This window comes from Bubalus bubalis, chromosome 8, assembly GCF_019923935.1.
Source record: "Bubalus bubalis isolate 160015118507 breed Murrah chromosome 8, NDDB_SH_1, whole genome shotgun sequence".
In the NCBI taxonomy this organism is placed as follows: domain Eukaryota; kingdom Metazoa; phylum Chordata; class Mammalia; order Artiodactyla; family Bovidae; genus Bubalus; species Bubalus bubalis.
In genome coordinates, this window is record NC_059164.1 from 59516212 (window position 1) to 59537484 (window position 21273).

At 45.1% G+C, this 21273-nt stretch overlaps 1 protein-coding gene across 2 annotated transcripts in view; it reads left to right on the forward strand.

Annotated features, from left to right (window-relative positions):
* The first annotated feature begins 1117 nt into the window (after positions 1-1117).
* ELMO1 (engulfment and cell motility 1) overlaps positions 1118-21273 on the forward strand; it is a 584995-nt gene continuing 564839 nt past the window's right edge. The window contains exon 1 of one of the 2 annotated variants that reach the window (XM_025292040.3): positions 1118-1548. The gene's annotated coding sequence lies outside the window, so the exon portion shown is untranslated. The remainder of the gene's footprint in view (positions 1549-21273) is intronic. The other variant, XM_025292041.3, reaches the window with a different exon arrangement.

Below are 21273 nucleotides of genomic sequence, written 5' to 3' on the forward strand. Positions count from 1 at the left end.
TTAGCATTGATTGGTTTGGCCTCCTTGCAGTCCAAGGGATTCTTAAGAGTCTTCTCTAGTACCACAATTCGAAAGAATCAATTCTTTGGCAGTCAGCCTTCTTTATGGTCCAACTCTCACATCTGGACATGACTATTGTGAATAGGTTTGACTACATGGACTTTTGTCGGCAAAGTGATGTCTTTGCTTTCTAATACAGTCTAGGTTTATCATAGCTTTCCTTCCAAGGAGCAAGCATCTTTGAAATTCATGGCTGCAGTCAGTGCAGGGTTAAAATTTAAATCTCCTTTGGGGCCTAGGTGGTTGAGTGGGTGGGATTGAAACCCAAAAAGCATCTTTGCTTACATTCTAATGCCTCCCTGTCCCAATTTACCTCCTTTACCAATTTCCAGGGAATGCATAGCAATCGTCTTTTCCTTCTCTGGTAGAGCCAGCATAGATTCTTCAGAATTTTGGACAGGACAGGTGTTTCTCCTGCAACCTTCCAACAACTGTCATTTCCCTTCTGGCAGCTACTCAGTTAACGTGCTTGATTTCTGCTTTGAAAAGGACTAAAGTAGGTTATATGAATCAAATAATGTACCTTACAGACCAAATTGGGGATAGAACGTCTTTATGCAAAGTTATGCAAAATTAGGGAATCCCTGGCTTAATTGATGAGAAATAAATCCCGTGGTCCGTAAGCGCACAGGTGACTGTGAGGAGGAGGAAACGTTCTGTCGTTAATTTTGTCGCACTGTCCAAGAGTCCAGGCAGAACGTCAAAACAAACACATTAGCCTCTTCAAGTAGCTTTAAAACGGCCCACCGAAGTTTCCCCTCAAAATCCCAAACCAACTGCCAAAATTGAAAGCTTGTAAAAAAATGCCACGCACTCCCGGCCTCCCGGAGGTGGCGCTATGAGGGTGACGGAGTTAATTAGTGCCTGCAAAACGCCGCTTGTGAGCTCATCCGAAAAGTCATGCTCTGCACACATATTATTTATAGCAGAACTGAGGCGTGCACGGTGTTTGACATTTCTTTCTCTTTAAGTAGGGGGACTTCAAAAAGTCGTGGGCACCCCCATCCCCCCCCCCCCCCCCCCCACCCCCCCACCCCCCCACCCCCCCACCCCCCAAGGCGAAGTGCGGTGGGCAGGCAGCAGAGCGCCGGCTGGAGGCGAACGAGCCAACCACGCGGGTCCCGGCGCAGGTGCCGGGGGCGCCGGCGGCCACTCCGCAGCGTCTGCTCTGTAGGAGAGTTCGCGGCTAATCTCGGGATGCCTTGCAGATGCAAAATGTGTCTCTGGCCAGCAGGAGGAAGGAAGAGGAAGTGAGAGCAGCGGCAGCCGGCGGCGCAGCAGCCGGCCGACCCGGAGTGTAAGTGCGTGTGCTCGGACGAGAGAGAGCGGGCGAGGATGGGCACGGGATAGATAGAAGCAGAGCCACTCACACCGCCGGGGCCCCTGAGCTGGGCGACAGTGTCTCCGGCTCCCCTTCCACGGTCGCGGGGTCGCCAGAGATCTTATCGCTGAGAACCCTCGCCGCCGCCGTCCTGCGACCCCGGGCAGGTTCGTAAAGTTTCCTGGGCTGGCGCGGCGCCCTGACTCGCTGACCTCAGCGCGGCCCGGGAGGGACCTGGGGCTGGGGCGAGGAGGAGGCATCTTGCTCCGGGGGACTCTGGGCGCCGCGGAGACTTTTGTTTCCCTTCTGGGGGCGCCGCGGCGCAGGCGGGGGTGGCCGCGGGCTCGGCGGGGTGAAGGCTGCTGGCGCGCCCGGGCACTCCGCAGTTGGGGAAGTCAGGGCAGAGGGGGAGGCGGCAGGAGGAATGGGAGCCGAGGGAGGGGCGCCGAGGAGGGGGCGCAGGGCTCGTGACCGGGGAGCCAGCCGAGACGTTTCGGCCAGGGCTGGTTGCAGGGGGTCGACCTGGGGTTGCGCTGCTGGAGCCGGGGGACTGGGGACTAGGGACAGGGAGAGTGGGACTGGGGGCTTGGGCACCACAGAGGGTGCGCGGGAGAAAGGACTGGCAGCGAGGACTCCCGGCTTTTCTCAGGCGCTCGAAGATGGGAGGGAATCCCCCGGCAGGCGCGCTCCTGGCAGGGGGCGGTGATGGGCTAGAGGGGTGGAGGGCCCGGAGGGACGCGAAGGGGCGGCAGGGACAGCTGGGAGCCCCGGACGACTGTTAGTAAATACTCGCCTCCCGGGGACACTCAGAAGTCCCGGCTGGGACCCGGAAAGGAGGTGGGGGGATGTTCGATGGGTGACCCTGGCATCAGAGGAGGGGCGCACCGGGCGCGCCTTCAGGGAAGGGAGGTAGCAGAGCTCTCGGGGCCCTGGAATCCGAAGCAGAGCGGGGAGGCTAAGATCGCAAAGAGTAGCTTTGAGGAAGAGGAAATACAGAACTCAGCCGGCCGTGGGGTGCGCGCGTGTGTTTGGGGTTGGGAAGTCCGTGTGGTGCCGCGGGCGCGCGCGAGGGCAGCGAGTGTGTGTGTATGTGTGTGTGTGTGTGTGTGTGTGTGTGTGTGTGAGACAGAGAGAGAGAGACCGAGAGACGAGAGGGGCTCTGGAGCCCTGGAGTCCATGCCGCTGAGTGACCCTGTGCCGCCTAGATGCTGTTTGAAATTGACTGATCCGGACAAGGGTTGTTGACGGTGGGACCTGCGTTGACCTAAAGCCAAGGGCTTGGAGCCCGGTAGTGTGACCCGGCTCTGCGGGTCTCTGGACAGCCCCTGGGCCTCGCAGGGCATACTCTGTGGTGCCCAGTGCCCCAAAATTGGGCCTGCTGACATCACTGGCCTTAAATGATGCGAACTTAGATCGTTATATTTAAGATTTCAGAGAATCTGTGACAAGGGTTTCTCCACCCTTGAGACAGAGGCCGCGGTGCTCCCCATGGTAGCGCTGCCAGTGACTTGGGGGTGAATTTTTGAGTTGTTCTTTTTTTGGTCTATAAAATAAAAATAACGAATGACCAGCATTTATATATCAACTCTTTGAGGATAACTTTGGGAACTAGAGGGGCCTAACACCACTCAGGTTCGCTTTCAGATCCAAAAGGTGTCAGTGGCCATTACCATCAGCCTCCTCTGATCATGGTTTTCCATAGTATCTCACCTCCATACCTACTGCCCAAGGTTGTTTCAAAGTGTATTGTTCCCCAGTTTGTGAGTTTGAAGGTCAGATCCCCTGCTGTCATGTGGTGGACATTTTTTTTTTTTTTTTTTCTTGTAGCTGACCTCTGCCCCTGCTCTTTACTGCGGTAGATTTCCTATCTCTTAAGGTCTGTGGTTAAATGTGCATATATGTTGCTTTCTTACTATGGCTTATGACTTGATTTTGCTTGTTTTTAATTAGATGGACTGGATGTCCTCTCAGAAAATCTGAGGGAATGACCTTAGTGTTCAGACTCTGCAGGAGGGAAGGGAACTGTGAAGAAGCTGGGTAGGTGTCAGGGAGGGGTAGGCTGCAAGGCTGGCCCACACCTGAGATGGTGGAATTCGGGAGCAGACACATCTACCCCTTCTTCTTTCTGTCTCATCTCTCTGCCCTTCCTGACTGCAGCAACTCTGATTGCCTCACATTCTCCTTTTTCACCAAGTTCTGTCCCCAGGGTCTTTGCACATATTATTCCTTTTTCACAAGGAACTTTCCCCCACGTGTCCAGATGGCTCATCCCAATGCTTCCTTCAGGTCAGTTGTCAGTTTATAGGAGGGCTTCCCTGACTACCGTAAAATAGCAACCAGCCACTCCCTGGTCCTTTTCAGTCTCTCAGTTTTCCCTCTTAACATTTATTACCCTCTGGTATTATATATTCATTTCTTTGTCTGCTTATTGTCTATCTTGACCATTAAAATGGAAGTTCCATAAGGGCAGAAACCTTGTCTTATTTACAGGGCCAGAACCTAGACTGATTCCTACCTAGCAGGTGCTCAATAGATACTTGTTGACTGACTAATATGGGCCTTCATGGGAGAGGCTCACCAGGGAAATATGTCAAGAAAATACTACAGCATCAGGGACAAGTAAGAAAAGGCTTTTGCCTTTTGTCCTCTGTCTTCTCCCCATGCTCAGCCGCACCTCTTGCAGATCCCTTTCTGCCTTGAGTAAACTCCTCCCTGTAGAATTTCAGCCTGAAGAAAGGAACTGAGAAATGATTCCTTGGGAGAGTGAACAACCAGTACAGTTTATTAATAACACATAACCGCTTTAGATCTGGTATCTGTTTCATCACTCTCCTTGGAGAATGTCTTTTTAAAGTGTGTGTTACTTTAGCCAAAGGAAGACTCCCCTGGGAAGAAAGGTATTACTGTGAGTAGAGTGAAGTCAGAGACGGCCACTGTATGCCACTCCACTCCCCCAGCAGATGGGAGTGAAGGAAAGGAGGAGAGGGAATAAAGGAGGAAGGAGAGGAAGATAGAATGGAGCTGGGTAGCAGATGCTGGGGAGAATAGAGATGAGAAATGCCCAAGAGAAGAAAAGTGAAAGAGAGGAAATGGGACGAGGGGCTTCTACAGTGCTGTTAACAAATCATACATATTTATTAAATTGAGATAAGACAACATTTGAGTGTTTTAAAGTAATAAATAACCCCCCTTTGGGTTTTGGGTGTGAATGGGTGGGGATAAAGGTGAAGGAAGGGAATGCTTTGAAGCCCTTGCAGAGAGGATGTGGCTGGGGGTGTGCCAAGGGGTTCCGAACACACACTTTGCTGACATTATCATCTTTCTTAACACTGTAGGTTTATAGGTAATCATTCCTATGGAGGACATATCCTGTCTGGATCTAAGACAATGGGTACCCTTAAGGTTTGTAACTGAAGCCTGCAACCACTTTTTAATGCCTGAAACCATCCAAGTGGATCATTTGATTTTTAAGACATCACAAAGCCTCTCTACATCACAAAGCCTCAAGTGTTTCCTGCTAATTACTCAACTCCATTTCTGCTTCTTCTAGTTAACTGGTGTTTTTAAAGCTTAGGGTTGCAACAAGGAATGGATCATAACATTAATTTCTTAGGTCCAGACCAGCAGTTGAAAACACGAAATAGAAGAGAGTACAATGGAAAATAGTGTTTTACAAAACAGATACCAAATTTAAATGCCAAATGTATTACTTAATATGAGTTGTGTTGAAAAAAGTCTGTTTTAGTAATTTTGGGGGTGCTAGGCATATACACTTTAAATCATTTGCCAAGGATAGTGATGAAAGTGTTCACGGGGTCGTACTTTAAGAAACACTTAGCACCCTCCCTCATTACAAAATGCTATTAGTTTAATCTCCTGCAAGAGATGCTGTTTCCCAATGTTGAATCAGATGCAATAAAAGCATCAGCCATTGACTCAACCTTTAAAATACTACTATTCATAGAACTCCATGGTTTATTAGGCCCCAAGAATGCCATTTTGACAAAGCTGGAGATCCAAGTGTATGGTTTTCACTTTAGTGATATGGAAGGGCAGTAGATTGTATGTAATAACTTTTTAACTTAGCATAAAATGAGTGAAAATACTCTTTTCTGGCTAAGTTTTAGTTTAGAGCTTATGAGGTCTTTAAGCTTTTGAGGTCTTTGGAACCTACTCCACTGAACTTTTTCTTTCATATTCTACACCTCACAGTTCTCAAATGCATGATTTTAATTACTTTCAGAGGTTTGCAAAGACAGAAGTAATCTTGTCTGGTGGCTGCCACACTGCTGTGATACACAATTAGATTAAGCTTCTTAGCTGACCAGGGCTTGGAACTGGCCAACCAAAAAAACAAAAAGGCTGAGAACTTCAGTACCATTCAAAACATCAGGATTTTGAAGACCAGTTACCCAGGGAAGAGAGTGTGGCTCCCATGAAATGTGTGTGGCCTATGAAAGCCTTTGAATATGCCTGGTGCAGCACTTTTAGATACAGCAAAGCTAGCCTGAAAGCACAGTGTACATACTGCTTGCAGTTTTTGGGTCCCTGGATAATTTAGGTTGTCTGAGTGTCAACAATTGGAACTTATGTTTAATAGCCAGAACTGAACACCTCAGATCACTCTTAAGATCCATGATTAATTTAACTTGTGACTTAGCACTATGATTTCTGAACTTTTTTAAGATAAGTGCAGGTCAGTTTGAGCAGAATTTTGTCACCAGCCTAAGGTGGGGTGAACAGCCAAGTATCCGGTAGGAATCTGTGTGGGAGAGGGAATGCTAGATCATCAAACAGTATTAACCACAGCAACAACCTGGCCTACTACTGAGTAGAGACATTAGTCACATGTATAAATAGAAGGAGATGATGAGTCTCAGTCAGTGTTCTAGGCCCCCACAAACACTGATTTCCAGAATCTGAGCAAGATTATTATTGGAACCTTAATTTTAGGAGTTGAGGCTACCGTTTTGGCTATTTTAGTTCTAACAGTTAATGCAGGGAACATAACTTTCCTCAGTAGAAAACACTGGCAAGCGTACTACTTGTTGGGCTCCCGGACTGCTGTGGGTTGGGTGGGTTATACTTGCTGGATAAGGAGCAGAGGTTGGAGGGTGGCAGGAGTGAGTAAACTCTGACTGAGCATTGCCCCAGTGGCCTTGGAGTCACAGGATTCATGCAACATCTTCCTCCTTGTGCCGGCAGCTGACATGCTTCCTCCAGGAATGCTGTTTTGGAGACGGTGGGGAAGAACTGGTATAGTGTTCTTATCCATTTTATAGAAGTGGCCTGGAGAAATGAAATGTCACTGTTGTGCTTGGCTAGTAGATCTGAACCGACATCTGCCCTTTCTGACTCTTTATGCTGCTGTTTCTTTCACATGCCCCATGACTCTTATGTTGACTGCTTATTCTTCTTGTTGGTCTCTTGGACTAGCCTACTCTGAGGCCAGGACCCCCATGTCAAGCTATGCTGCAGCCCATCCAGGGTACTCTTCATTCCTATATGCTAGTAGAAATGCCCTGGGTTCTGATGGATGTGTCCTGGTTGCCATGGCACCTAGGGATGCGTCTGTCATCACTGAGGCCAAGTTTTTCAGTGCTTAACTTTGTATATCCCATTCCAGAGCTGACCTCTTTAGTCCTGGGAGTCAGTGATCCTTCTCTCAGGGAAAGCATGCCCATCACCTAAGCTCATGATATTGAAGCATATAAGCCAGAATGCAATTCATTAAACAAAAATGAGACTGAGGTTTGCCAAGGAGAATAGACACGTATTCTTTAACCAACAGTTTTTTCTCTTTGTGGATGAGTCATGATGAAATCAAAAGCGTGGAACTACTTGGTGTGGTGGTGATGGGGACCAATTTGGAGCAAGGAATACATTTAAAGTATCTTCCAGCTAGTCATACCTTTTTTGCTACTTCTCCTGCTCCATATATTAATACCAGCCAAGGGAACCAGAGACTGGAGTCTTTAGCCAGGATGCTTTCTCTCTTGGGTGATGCTGAGGCTGCAAATTCTCTTTTTGTTCATGCAGGCTATTGCCAATTCTATGTTGATCCTTTATGTCAGGCAGTCTCAACCTCGCACTGTTGACCCTTGAGGCTGGATGATCCTTTGTTGTGTCCTGTGACTCTTAGGATGTTTACTAGCTTCTCTGGCCTCTACCACCAGATGCCAGGAGCAGCACACTGGTGTGATAACCAAATATGTCTCCAGACATTATCAGTTGCCAGTACCCTTCCCATAGTAAGAACCACGGTTTGGTTTTCTTGCATGAATTAGTCCAACTCTGGGCTATCCAACAGGCTAGACTTTTGACCGCAGTTCTAAGTGGCCCAGTTTTCTATTCACTGGTCATTCCTTTGCCCTAAGGTGGCTTTTTCACACGTGGGTGGTCTCACCCTTTATGTTCGTTTATTTCCTCTAGTTCTCCAAGTTTCCTCTCTAGCTTCCTCTCCTAAAACTGCAATTGTTTTTCCTAACCCAAATTGCTTTCAAGTCAGTTTCATGTGTGTTTCTTCCTGTCACCCTCTGGTTGAAAAAAACTGTAGCTAGTGATTTTATGTCTCCGTTTCCTCACAACGTCTTGAATTCTGGCCCATGGTTACCGCGTTAGCTATATCCTCCACATAATGGGAATAAAATCAATGAAACAGGAGGATGGTCGCAGAACTCAACTGGGCTTGTTCATAGGTCTCTGTCACGAGATTAAAGAACTGTCTATGTGGGGATGAATTGAGAGGGTGAAATGCCTCCTCTGCTGGTAAAGTACACCTTGGCTAGTTGGGTAGTGATAGATACTAATGGTCCGTTAGGGTGACCAGGACATGCTTTAAGATGCTGCTAGATGTGGAGTCCTTTTCCACTCCGTCCATTAGATCCCTGTCCTAATCTTGGCACATTTGTTTTCTTATGTAATTATCTGTCAGCCTTTTATTTACCTTCACTGTTGTGCTGCTAGAGCAGGGCAGCAGCTAGTGGCTTAGGCGATGGAGCGATATTGCGGGCTCATGTACTAGCTGTATCTCTCTGAGGCAGCCACCTTCTTACAAGTCACAGCCCTATAGCCAACCTCCACCCTTCCTTCCGCCCTTTGTGCTTTTTTTTTTAAGTTTGAGATTGCATTTAGAAAGCCAGTGTTTTGTGCTCTGGGGTTCTGTGGCTGAGCAGTCCTGGATGAGCTATATTTTCCAGGCTGCTACACACAATTACCCTTAATTTCTAAGCGTAATGCATTTCAAAATAATTTTTTTCCCCTGTTTTCAGGCTCTTTTATCCAAATGCAGAGCCACAGCTGGCTTTGCCCTTGGCCCCCAGAAGGCATGTGGCTTGGGAGGTGGAGCCAGTGGAGGGACTTTGGTTAGATTGCGTATTTTTGGCTGAGTGAAGAGAGAATTCCAATAATACTCAGTAAGACTAGTTTTGCCTTGACTCTTGCCCACCCTCACCACTGCCCCACCCCATCATTTTCAGAGCATTTTTATAGTAGACCATGTGCCCTCATTATTCCAGCCATGCACCATTCTGTAGGAAGTGGCCAAGTATTCAGACATTTAGATTTGGGGGATAGGACTGATCCTTTCATACACTAAATAGTAAATGTTTGTTGTGTATGTGTGTGTGTGTGTGTGTGTATGTGTGACAAACACACACACACACACACACACACACATCCATGTAGCTCTCCTAATATTGAAAGGTCTTTATGAACAAAGAAACTCTTCTATCACCTGCTAAATCCTGTTTTCTCCATTGCTTATCATTTTTATTTTTAAAGCAAGTCAGTATAAATCACATTAAATCAAAATTTTTATCAAGGAATGTATTTGTTTCCATCATCCTTAAACTTACTTTAGTGCCAAGTAGTGACTTCAACTCGTTAGAACTACTTTCTCAATTACTGCCTGTTCTTTGAGGATTTGGAGAAACATTTGCCTGGATTAAGATAAGAGAAGCACAATAAAAGTTTATTTATTTATTGTATATATATTTTAAACGGGCTTCCCTGGTGGCTCAGTGCTAAAGAATCCTCCTGCCAATGCAAGAGATGTGATTTGATCCCTGGGTGGGGAAGATTCCCTGGAGAAGGAAATGGCAAACTCACTAAAGTATGCTTGCTTGGGAAATCCCATGGACAGAGGAGCCTGGCAGGCTGTTAGAGTCCATGGTGTCGCAAAAGAGTCATATATGACTTGGTGACTAAAACAACAGTGAGAATGTTTTAAATGTGTGCCTTATACTTAAATATGCATATAAGTATTTTTAAGTTGAAATATGATTGGGCTTATAGCATACTTCATAATACTTCATTCATTCAATAGCCATTTTGATAGCATTTTATGTCATACAATCAAGACTCTTGCTGGTCCTTAGAAGACCCACTTCAGATGAGCAGTTTGGTGAGGGGAGTGGTCGCAGAAACAAATTCATTAATAGATAGTCATAACAGAGTGTGACAAATGTATGTTTAGAGTGTGTGTAGATCACAGAGGAAGGAGTTCACAATGAAATGACTTGAGAATGTTCTGGAAAGCTGAATGTTGAAAGAACTGGTTAAGTCTGGGGAATACAGCAATCAGCGTGGTGGGGAGAAAGTTTGAGAGAGGCCTTGTGTCAACTCTTCTGGGAGCTGGGCATTTGGATTGAGTGGAAAGGAATGCTAAACGATTTTAGGCAAGAAAAAAACTCAATTGGAATTCAATAAGGAACATAAGTCCCAGGGCCACATGGAAGATAGATTGGATGGTACAGCAGGAGGGAAGTGCCAAGGAAAGATGGAAGCTGTAAGCCACTTCCTTCTAGGCCCACCCGAGGAAACACACAGTCTTGGTCAAATGAGTAAATAAAGCTTCCTGTATAAATGCAATTCCATTTTCAAGTCTGAGGAGTGGGCCAGTCCTCTTCCTTTAAAGAGACAACTTTCAGAGGGCCAACCTTTCCCCCTCTCCAGGCTGGATTCAAGCCAGAAGGAAAAAAATATTGGCATTGATGAAAATAAAAGATTTGGTGGCTGAATGGATTTGGGAAAAAGGGAAAAGTCTTTGGGGTTTAAATCTAAATAAATATGTGTTGGTTGAGGGTTCTTTTCTCAGCCTCAGATTTTATACCTTTCAAATGGGCATAAGTCCCTACCTCTTAGAGTTGCTGAGGTAACTAAACATAATAATGATTGTAAAATAAGATACCCCAAAAGTACTGGGTTGGGTTGGATTTGCTGTGATTGCTGATGTTATCAGTACTGATGCAGTAGTTTTGATTCAAGTTTTTTATTCAGATATTTTCCTGAAATCATTTAAAGACATACATGTATTATTCTATCCTCTTTAAGTAGCTTGGGGAATTCCTCCTAAAATCTTGACTAGACTGTTAGATTGATTTACATATCTTTTCTTCAGGAATACAGGAGAAATAGACTGTAGGTTAGGGAAAATTACCATTGATTGTGAATTAAAAGAACTGACATAATGAATAATGTTAGCAACATGGGACCCTCAAATAAAACCTCTTGTAAATGGATCTCTATCCCCCATTCATTGACAACTAACCTGGAATTTTACTGTTTTATTATTATTTTACTTTGGGTAGAGAGAATTGAGGTTGCTAATTGGGGGGTCTTTCCCTTTCCTTGAATTCAGCCTTCCTGAGGCTATTTGTTTTTATTTGGTGTGGATGGGAGCCCTGTGAGAAACCCCCAGTTTGTGGAGCAATAGTGGAGAAGTATTAGGCAGGAATTTCATTCAGTTGAACTGGGTTTCATATGATTATGCTGCATGTTAAGGACTTAGCCCAGTGGTTCCAATAATGCTTTGTAACTGTCCCTTTCTAAGTCGTTTGGGAACTTCTCATGAGTAGGGGATGGTTGAAATGTTCACTGGCAGGTGAGTGGTAAGAAAGTATTCATTTTTCTTCTTTAATTTGAGCCTATAAATCAGATTAGAAAATATTCTGGATATAAGCAATAGGAAAATAAAACTAGGATGTCTACAATCCTGAGTGTACAGCCACAGTATAGCTCTGTCATCCCAGCGTGAGTAATTGTACCAAGTTTCTCTTTCACAAGTGCCCCAGGTTGGACAGTTCATTTTATGGCCACCTAAGTAGAAGCCACCTGTTTCCATTCATTTTCCCTGGCCATTTCCAGTTTATTTGGATGCCTTTTCTACTTCATGCTCCTTCAGGATGGCAACAACTAGCTGAAAGGCTCACCAGCTCATTAAGCAGTAGCTCATGTAGCTGCCACTTGGTACTGGCTTTTATGAAGTGGGTTGGAAAAAAAAAAAACAACACCTCAACATAGACACTAAACTGCCATGAAGTATGGGTGTAGGAGAGAAATGTGCCAAGTGAAAACTACTTCTCCAAGTCTGTGCTTTGAAAAGTATAGTCCCCACACCCCTGTTACTATAGTCATGAAAAGTCTCTTATCTAATCACTATAATCAAATCTTGTCTGGTACCTGACAAATTATACACTCTCTTTAGTGTACAACAAAATCCCCAGTCACTTTCTCTTCTCCCAGGTAGGGTGATAAGGATGGATTTTTCATTGCTAGATTGTCAGTTGTGTGGTAAGGCCTCTTTACTATCTATCAGGATTAGTATGTGGCTTTTAAATAGGATCCAATGTTAAATAAATGTTAAAGACCCATACAAAGATTTATATAGTGAAATATAAATTTACGATACGTCACTGGAGAGTTACATCCATAGCAAAATATAGATCAGATCAACAGTGATTCAAACATATTCATTCACCTTGGACCCGTTTTATAGATAATACACATCAGGGAGACTGGCTGCAGAACAATGCAAGGCCCAGAGAAACAGTATAATAGCAGTTTCAATGTTGAATTTCACTCTTCTTTCAAAATCCAGGATTTTTCTGTAGCACTTCAAATGCGGTAATGCTCTCTTGCTGCCGTGTCTCTGTTGATTTGTCTAAGTCATTTCTGCCTCACTTGAACCCGTTGCATTGGAATATTATGTCTACTTGGTGAAGGATGGGGAACAATGCTGTGAGAACTTTGCTTCAGGAACATGTGAAAGAGTACAGTCAGGGCTGCAAGACCTTCATTACCTGAGCCAGGGCCAACTGCTGGCAAGATGGCAGAGAGGAGAGGGCGGTAATGGTGGGTTCATTTATATCCTCGTGAAGCCTCATTCTACTGTAGTAGGAATTGTGTTGTGATTATTGCCAGCTTATTTAGGGCCATTTGAAATCACTCAAATATGCTGATAACAATTCCAGCACTTGAAAATGCCTTGAAACAGTCTGAGAATCAGCACCTGGAGAATGATAAGACTCATGAAGGTGTACAAAAATATAGGAAGTAAGTCATTGTGAAAACCCCGAGGTCTGTTTTTATTTCAGCATATATTTTTTAGACAATGAACAGGCTTTAGGGTAATTTTTTACAGCCAAATCAAAGCAAGGCCCAGAGAAATGGCATAATAGCATTTAATGTTGAACTCCACTTTTCTTTCAAATTCCAGGAATCGCATTAGGAAGAGTTGGGCTCATCCTTTTGAAATGGTAAATGCAAAGGAAGGTATCTTGTAACATAGGCAGGGGAAGGGAAACCACCAGAGGACTTGACTCTTCCTGGTGCTGGAGAGACCCTGGAACCTTTAACCTTTAGGAGAGATCAGAGTATGTTTAAATTCTTGGTGGCTACTGTGGGATCTGCATCAGCTGCCAGTGTTTGCTTTTGAAATACTCTTTAATTACTTTGTTCATCCACAAATATTTATTGAGCACCAGCTATGCACCATGGGTATGCTAGATGATACATAAACAATAGTGGGTCTCCTTCCTAGGGAAAAAAAAAAAATAGCCCTGTAGCTGATGTCATGGACTTCTTAGACCTCAGTGGAGGAACTGTACATTAATCACAGAATCACACAAAAAAATGTGACATTCAAACTGTGCCAAGGGCTATGGAGGAAAAGGTCTGATACTGGGGATTAATACAGCCAGAGCTGGGAAGGGAAAGAACGGATTTTACTGGGGAAAGAAGAGTCCCTGCCTATGGCTAGTGTGTGTGAAGGTCATTTGAAGGGCAGACTTGGATGTTGAAGGAACTGAAGCTAGAACACAGGGCAGGGAACTCTCCAGGCCTGGATTAGACTGGAAAAGAGGGCTCATTGGGACCATGGGTCTGGGCCTTTCTCAAAAGAGCAATGAGCAATCACTGAAGTGTTTTACCCAGGGGAGTGATGTGATCACATTTATGTTTTGCAAAGATCTTTCTGACTTCAGTGTGTTAACTTTTACATCATTTAAAAGTGGTCACAATGTGACCTCACTATTACTACTTTTAGAATCTTCACGATTTCTAAAATAATCAATTGAGCCACTAGTGTCTCCTTCAGATTTTAAAGAGCAATTTAACTGAGTGATTTAGCATGGATATCTCAACCACTTAAGAAGGATAAAGTCCCTAGTTCTGTGGTTCACAGACTTCAAAATGCCTAAGAATCACCGGGGACCCAGAAACTGCATTTTAACAAGTCCCTCAGGTTGATTCTGATGCAAGTGGCCCTCTCTCCACTTTAAGAAGCCTCATCCTAGAAAGTGCTAGAGAGTGAAAAAAGAATTATAAACCTCAAGGTAAAACATTATCAGGCAGCCAGTCCAGGACAGAACCTCTTTATTGCCTGGATTTTAGCGTGGGCCTGTTCTCCCCATACTGGTGGGATTTTCTTACAGGGCACCTGAAATGGATTCTAAATCCTTTGGGTTTCTTCTCATTTATTTCCTAATCCTTTCATATGCAGCTGTTTTCTCAGATCTATGGCTTACTACTTCTGTGTCTCTGATATTTTACTTTTCATTTTGTTGCCATTTAATAAGAATCTTCTTGTGTGCATGCTAGGTCACTTCAGCTGTGTAGGACTCTTTGTGACCCTCTGGACCATAGCCCACCAGGCTCCTCTGTCCATGGGATATTCCAGACAAGAATATGAGATTGGGTTGCCCTTGCCCTCCTCCAGAGGATCTTCCTGACCCAGGGATCGAACCTGCTTCTCTTACATCTGCATTGGCAGGCATGTTCTTTACCACTTGCACCACCTGGGAAGCCTGAGAGATCTTCTTAGATAAGGCCCAAATGAAGCTATGAGGTGGGGAGGTGGTGGGAAGCCTGCCCCGATGAGGAGGTGGTGAGAAGAAGCCCTTCCATGGGTTTTGCTCAGTTTGCCATCTGGAGCAGGAGACTGGCACATTGTGCAGGGGAGAGACCAGTCAGCCCATAGTTGCCACACTGTGGAATTTTTTCCAGGGACGTAAAGGGCCAGGGATACCACGGGGACGACTTTCGGGAAGGGCGTCTCCTTTCGCTCCCCTTTTCTGGTGCCGTCTTAAAATTCTGCCTGGAAACCAATTAAGAGGAAGAGAGTGGGCTCACAGCGGTTCCCCAGGGGAGTATAAGAGCCCAGAATTCCTTCTCAGGTGAAATCAGGTGGAAATGAATATTAAGGGCGAATTTACAGCAGAAAAGAAGTGACAGAAAAGGCATCGGGTGGCGAGAAGAGAGAGTGAAGTACCCCGAAGCCACATCTCCCTCTGGTCAACACGACCCAGCTCAGTGGTCACCTCCTCTGGGAGCCCTCCGTGGTTTCCCCGTATGCCGTCCTGGGACGCACTAGTGCTTCTCTGTGCTGTCTCTTCACACTCCGCTTCCGGTCTTTGTTCCTGGGTCAACTGCAGGTCCAAGGCAGATATTCCCAGTGCTGATCCCGCAGCAGGTGCTCAGTGAGCATTTGCAGGAAGAAGCGCTATGATGCATGCACGTGAGCCCAGCGTCCTTTTGGAAGAGCCTTTTAAAATGGCTTCTTTATCGCTGAGTCAGGGCCCCAGGGACAAGTGGTTCGGGGATGCCTGGCACGTAATTCTGATCTCTCTCAGTTTTGCTGAAGAGTGGTCCCGCCTGAGGTCACTGTGATGGAGGCACGGGCCAGACAGATGTCAGATGTGGGAGGCGAGCGGCTGCTGGCTTTGCAGTGCCCTAATCCTGTGGTGGCAGTGGTTACTGCTTTTCTGTCATTCCGCTGGACCCAGACGTGTGTAATGAATGTTCCAGAGGAGGACACCAACATTGTCAGCGCGTTACTGCCTGCAGAAGTATTTATACTTCATGTGTCTGCTTGTAATTCTCTCCTCGTCACCAGAAAGCCTATGGGGCGGAGATATCAGGAGAACATAAGTTGGAAGAATGTAGAAAACATTTCTTGGCTTCCACCCTGAAACTTCTACCCCCTCTGTGTCTTCATCCACGGTTCAGCCCGTGTTGAATCTGGACAATCTGTTTCTCTCTTCCTTCCTCCCGGTGCCTGTGGGCGACCAAGCATTCATGACACATGCTGGGGGCTGGGATCCTTACCACATCTGTGGTTACCTACATTTCACTTATTACATTCTGAGAGTATCATGGCCTTGATAATTTATGTTTCTCAGCTAAAATTGCACATTATTTTTTTAGCAGCTATCAAGGGTTTTAGCTAGCAATTGAAACTTGATAGGTGTTCGTGGCTCTTCATTGCTGGAATGATTTATCCTGATGTTCAAGTGCTGAGCTGAGCCCATTTCTTTTAAGCCAGATAGCACACACACACAGTAAACCCCAAACTTAAGTGTTCTGAGTTCACTCGGGAGGTGGAGTGAGTTTGGGCCTTTGGAGCCACATTCTCAGACCTTCCCCAGCCCTTTTCAACTTCAATTAAATAACCAAACAACTCCTTGCTTCCCCACTGTGGGGATCATGCCAATTGCTGAGTATGTCTATTTGGATTATGAATTCTAGGGCCGAGGAAATAACCAAAGCTTGGAGTCAGGGACCTGCTGCAAGACGGATCTCAGCTGAAACTCCACTGATCACCTGAATTCCATAAGCACCTTCTCTCACTGGTGGGCCACTGGGGACATTTTGGGTCTCTTGGAATTAGTGTCACTTCAGAGTCAGTGACCAGTAATCCCCCAAAGGTTTGATTATTTCCCTTTCCCCATTGCACAGTCTCCCTGAAGAGGCTGTCAGTCCCTCTGGGGGAAGGCTAGGAGAAAGATTAACAGTATATGCTTTTAGCAATGTACCAGGGCCCTTCCTCAAGGGGACCCAGCCTCATCTTTATTTAAGGGATTTTTGGGTCTACAAACTGGTTCAAGTTGGGGAATTGATAGAAGGGCTGTGACTCTGTTTTTAATGGTTCAGGTTGGACTTGCATTCACTTGACCTAGAGCTTTTCTGCTTCTATGGCTCCAGTAAGAATTTAGTAGGCTGCCGGTTTCACCTTTAGAAATATCATAATCGACTCGCCACTACCATGTGCGTACTGTCGATTCAGTTGTGTCTGACTCTTTGTGACCCTATGGGCTATAGCCTTCCAGGCTCCTCTGTCCATGGCAAGAATACTGGAGTGGGTTGCCATGTCCTCCTCCAGGGGATCTTCCTGACCCAGGGATTAAACCCCACATCTCTTATGTTTCCTGCATTGTAGGTGAATTCTTTATTCTTTGAGCCACACCCCATAGGTCTGTGCAAAGCTGACTATTCTGACTGCTGCTTTGATTCTGCTGTCTATATGGGAATCACGCAACACTAGAAGGTCCTTAAATAGAGCCCTTGACTGGCTTCAGGCCTGACGCCCTCGCTCTCTTACACACTTTGCTGAGCTGCTTTGGGGGAGTGACAGAGGCAGGATCGCCACGGCTACACAGATGGAGTCTGAAATTACTCATCCCCTACTTGCTGTGGGCAAATTCATTAAGCTCTCATAGCTTTCATATCCTCTTGTATAAATGGAAATGGTGTCCATGTAATGTCATGAGAAAATGAAACATGTCGCCAAGGAACAGACCAGCCAGCATGCAATAGATGTGAAAGGATACATACTTTTTGAGCCTCTCTTCAAAAATTGTGTGTTGAAGGCCAATGGTTGGTTAGAGGGGATGGAATTAGGAGTCACAAGATGCACCATTCCTGTATCTTTCCACCCCCTTCTGGTTGGCTGACTCTGAAACACGTGCTTGATTTTAACTTTTGTAGGGAGAAAAGGCCATTTCATTAGAATTGGTTATGTCCACAAAAGCATTTCATGAAGTTTGTTCTTTGCATTTAGAATAGTGTTCTTAACATTAAGAATGCTTTTTGCATTGAGACTTAAAGTTCATTGTGTTTTCCACTACCAGATTTGCATGGGTCTTCTTTTAGAAGACCCTTTAGAGAAAATAAGGTCCCTAGGACAGGGGACCTTCTCAGTACTTGCCCAATGCTGTGGGGAGTCCTGTTTGTAGACCCCATTTGTAAACTTCATTCACTGACTCATTCTCTTTTAAAAAATATTCATTTTTATTTATCAGTGGCTGCACAGGGTTTTTATTGCTGCACTTGGGTTTTCTCTAGCTGCGGTGCATGGGCTTCTCATTGTGGTGACTTTTCTTGCGGTGCCAGGCTGTAGGTGTGCATGTACACTGTCAGTGTGTAGTGGTTGTGGCCTGTGGGCTTAGTAGTTGTGGCACACGGGCTCTAGAGAACAGGCTCAGGAGTTGTGGTGTGCTGGCTTAGTTGTCTGTGAGACATGTGGGATTTTCTTGGACCAGGGATTGAACCCATGTCCCCAGCATTGGCAGGTGGGTTCTTTACCACTGAGCCACCAGGGCAGCTCCACTGAATCATTCTTTAAACACTCGATGCCGGGGAAGTGGTGATACACAGAATGTGACTTGCCTCCCTCTAGTGGGGGAAGAGGCAGTGATGGACACACCAGTAACTCAGTGTCGCTGGTCCTCTCAGGCAGGCACCAACCGCTGTTGCTATTGGTCAATGTCCTGCTTCAAGGAAAATGTTGTGCCTCATGAGGTCTGTAGGCTCTGGTGGTCCAGGCATGGAATTCAGGTTCAAGAGGCCAGAGTCTTGGTCCTGAGGTTATAACTCACTGTTATCTGTGCCCTCCTTGATGGTCCCAGTTTTCTTAGCTCTGTAATATGCAGGAAGGGGGCTGGATGTAATTGATGGATCCCGATCAAAGATCCGTGAATCAGTCAGCTGCTTTAGAATCATCTCAGCAGTTACAAAAACTTGGAATCTGGGTCCTCAACACAAGAAATTTGGATTCTGGGTGGGTTCTGAAATCTGTATTTAAACAAAGAGTTCCTGCCGTAGTTAATGGTGATGTGGAGCCCCCTTGGGGAATCCCTGGATGACTTCTGATGCCTCTTCTTTGCTATCGCTCCATTCCTCATCCTTTACAACCTTTGCCCTCTTAAATGTCTCCTTCAGAAAGCCTTCTGGCCTCTGACTGATTGGCCCACCATAGAGAATTAATTCATGCCTTGTGCAAAAAAAGAATGATAAAACTCATCAATTTGCACTTATTTACTTTTCTGTCTCCTACTGGCCTGGAGGATCCTGAATATAGTGAAGGTTCCATATTTATCTTCCCATCCTCTGTGCCCTGCCCATTGTCTGGCAGGTAGAATGGTGCCCAAAGGGGCATTTTTCAAGACAGCAAGGTAAGAGGGTAGTGAAACTGAAGATTAGCCCTTCTTTCAGCCTTTAGCACTTCTGGAAAAGATTTAAGAAATGTTTCAAATAAATCACTCCAACATATTTGCCATTGCCCATTGAGCTGATGCCTCCCTTTCAAATATCTGACTGTTCTGGAGGTATTACTGGATTCCATCCTGTAGCCTTGAGACCCCCCCAGGATGGATGTGGGATCACCGAGAGAAATGAGGTAGGGGGAAGACAAGTTAGAAATTAACTGATGGTTTAAATTCAGGTGTTTTGCCAATACAAGCCCTTTCAGTCTATGGCTTGACGTTCCCTCCCTGTGCCTCCTCCCTTCCCCAGTTGAAAAAGACAGCCGACAATATGTGTGCCCAAACCCTCCTCTGGATGGAATAGAGTCACACTGAGAAAAGGAAAGTTGATTTCCTGGTTGCCCTCCTACTCACAGAGTTCTGGGTGGCGCCATCCCACACTATTTGCATCACTGAGCTACACATACTGCCAAGACTGCATCTTAAATTTAAACACATTCTCAGGAGGATAAAGAAAGCCCCAGGGGAAAAGGTGACACTTGGCCATAGAGGTACGTAAGCACTGTATGTTGTATGTTTTCCTTTTGCTTTGGTGTTAAGGACAGAACATGAATTAAAAAGTCAAAAGCTCATCTTCTGAGGAGCAATTAATTTGTGTATTGCTGTACTTTCATCTGTTGAGTCTTTGAATTTTTGAAAACATAAAGACTGAAAAATATTTCCTAGGGATCTCTCCTATGTGCCTTCTCATTGGATTGTTTTGATTTTTAGGCTACATGTTGACTTAAAAAAGGACCAGCGTTAAAGAAAGAAATGTCACCGTAAGGTTCTGGTTCCTGATTGTCGTCCCCATGACACAGATGTGACAGGACTCTAAGCATATACTCTGTTGTTCACTGGTTCTGCCCCATCCCCGTTCAGAGTCGAATGTTCCATTTAATCAAGGCAGTTAAGAAGCAATATAACTGGATTCATTAGCCTGAGTTCTGAATGCTCCTCTGAAGAGTTATTTTTGTATTCATACAATTTTAATATTTGGGGACAGGCTGTACCACTTTCCAGGTGCCAAAAGTGATCACTCAGTTTTTTTTTTTTTTTTATTAAGTACTATTTTAGCTTCAAAATATTTTATTTTTTTATGGACTGCTGTGTGCCTTTGACCCAGTTCTCTTTTTCCTGGGATGTGTGTCCTGAGAGGATGAAGTTTATGATATTAGTAATACTTGGAAGTTTGATTCCTTTCAAGTGGAATCACTGTTCCCATCCTCCTCCAAAACATACATACACACACAGACACACACACACATCATCCCCTTCCCAAACATCCATCCTTTATGTTGCTAAAATGCCTTTGGAGTATATATGGGGAAAACTGATTTTTCTCCTCCTTTTTCCATGGGAGAGACCTTGGTCTTGTGAGAGAGAGCTGGAGTAACCAAGGTCTCTCAATTGGCAGACCTGGGCACTGTTGTCTTTATTGTCCTTTTTAAGCAGGACTTTTGTGTTCCTGGTAGATGTGCCATGGAGGAGGACCATGGCCTTGCAAGAATGAGAGCGTGCCATTCACAGAAAAAGGGAAGCTGTCAGCAGCTGTCTCCTCTAACTATAATTTGCCAGAGCCTGAAAATGAATAGGTGACAGCTATTAAAAGAGCTTTAGAATGATTGCAGTTAAAAGTAAAGATATTACAGCAAAAATATTATAGACTACCACTTAGACTTGTTTCTGCTCATGAAAGGGCTGAATTTGGAGTCCATTAAATGTTTACAAAATAGTATCCTTGGTCTTTCTCTTAAGGACCAGTCTACAGTACTGTTTATGTCTTTCTCCATCTCCTAGTGGCTTTTCTTTTGCTGACATTTGAAGGAGGGTGACATTACATTGGAGTGAGCTGTGACACATTTTCAACAATGGTTGCTGCCAACCTGGGGTGAGGTGACTGGGGGTTATTTCATATGAATGTTAAGAGCTGTTCATCATGTGCTTTTCCTGAGGGTGGGGTGGGTGGGTGGGAAAGGTGCTCCCGTTCCTGGCTGGGCATTGTTCTGCCTGTTATGTGCTTTTTTGCGAGTTTCAGTTTTGGAATTTGAGAATGTCTTAGCCCAAACATATCTTAAAAGCATCTCTTCACCTCTCAGCTAATGAAGCACATCCTAGAGATATCTTTTCTTCTATTGTGAATTGAACTAGAGAATAGTGGTCCATTTTGGCAAACCATTTTGTTCCAAATAAGTACGCACGTTAATTTGCTTGACAGAAAAAGAACATATATCTGAACTTGGGAGAGAGTCCTAAATGCCATTTTTGTTTTGAAAAGTCACAGGCAACTCTGTGCCCCTTGCCATCTTGGAT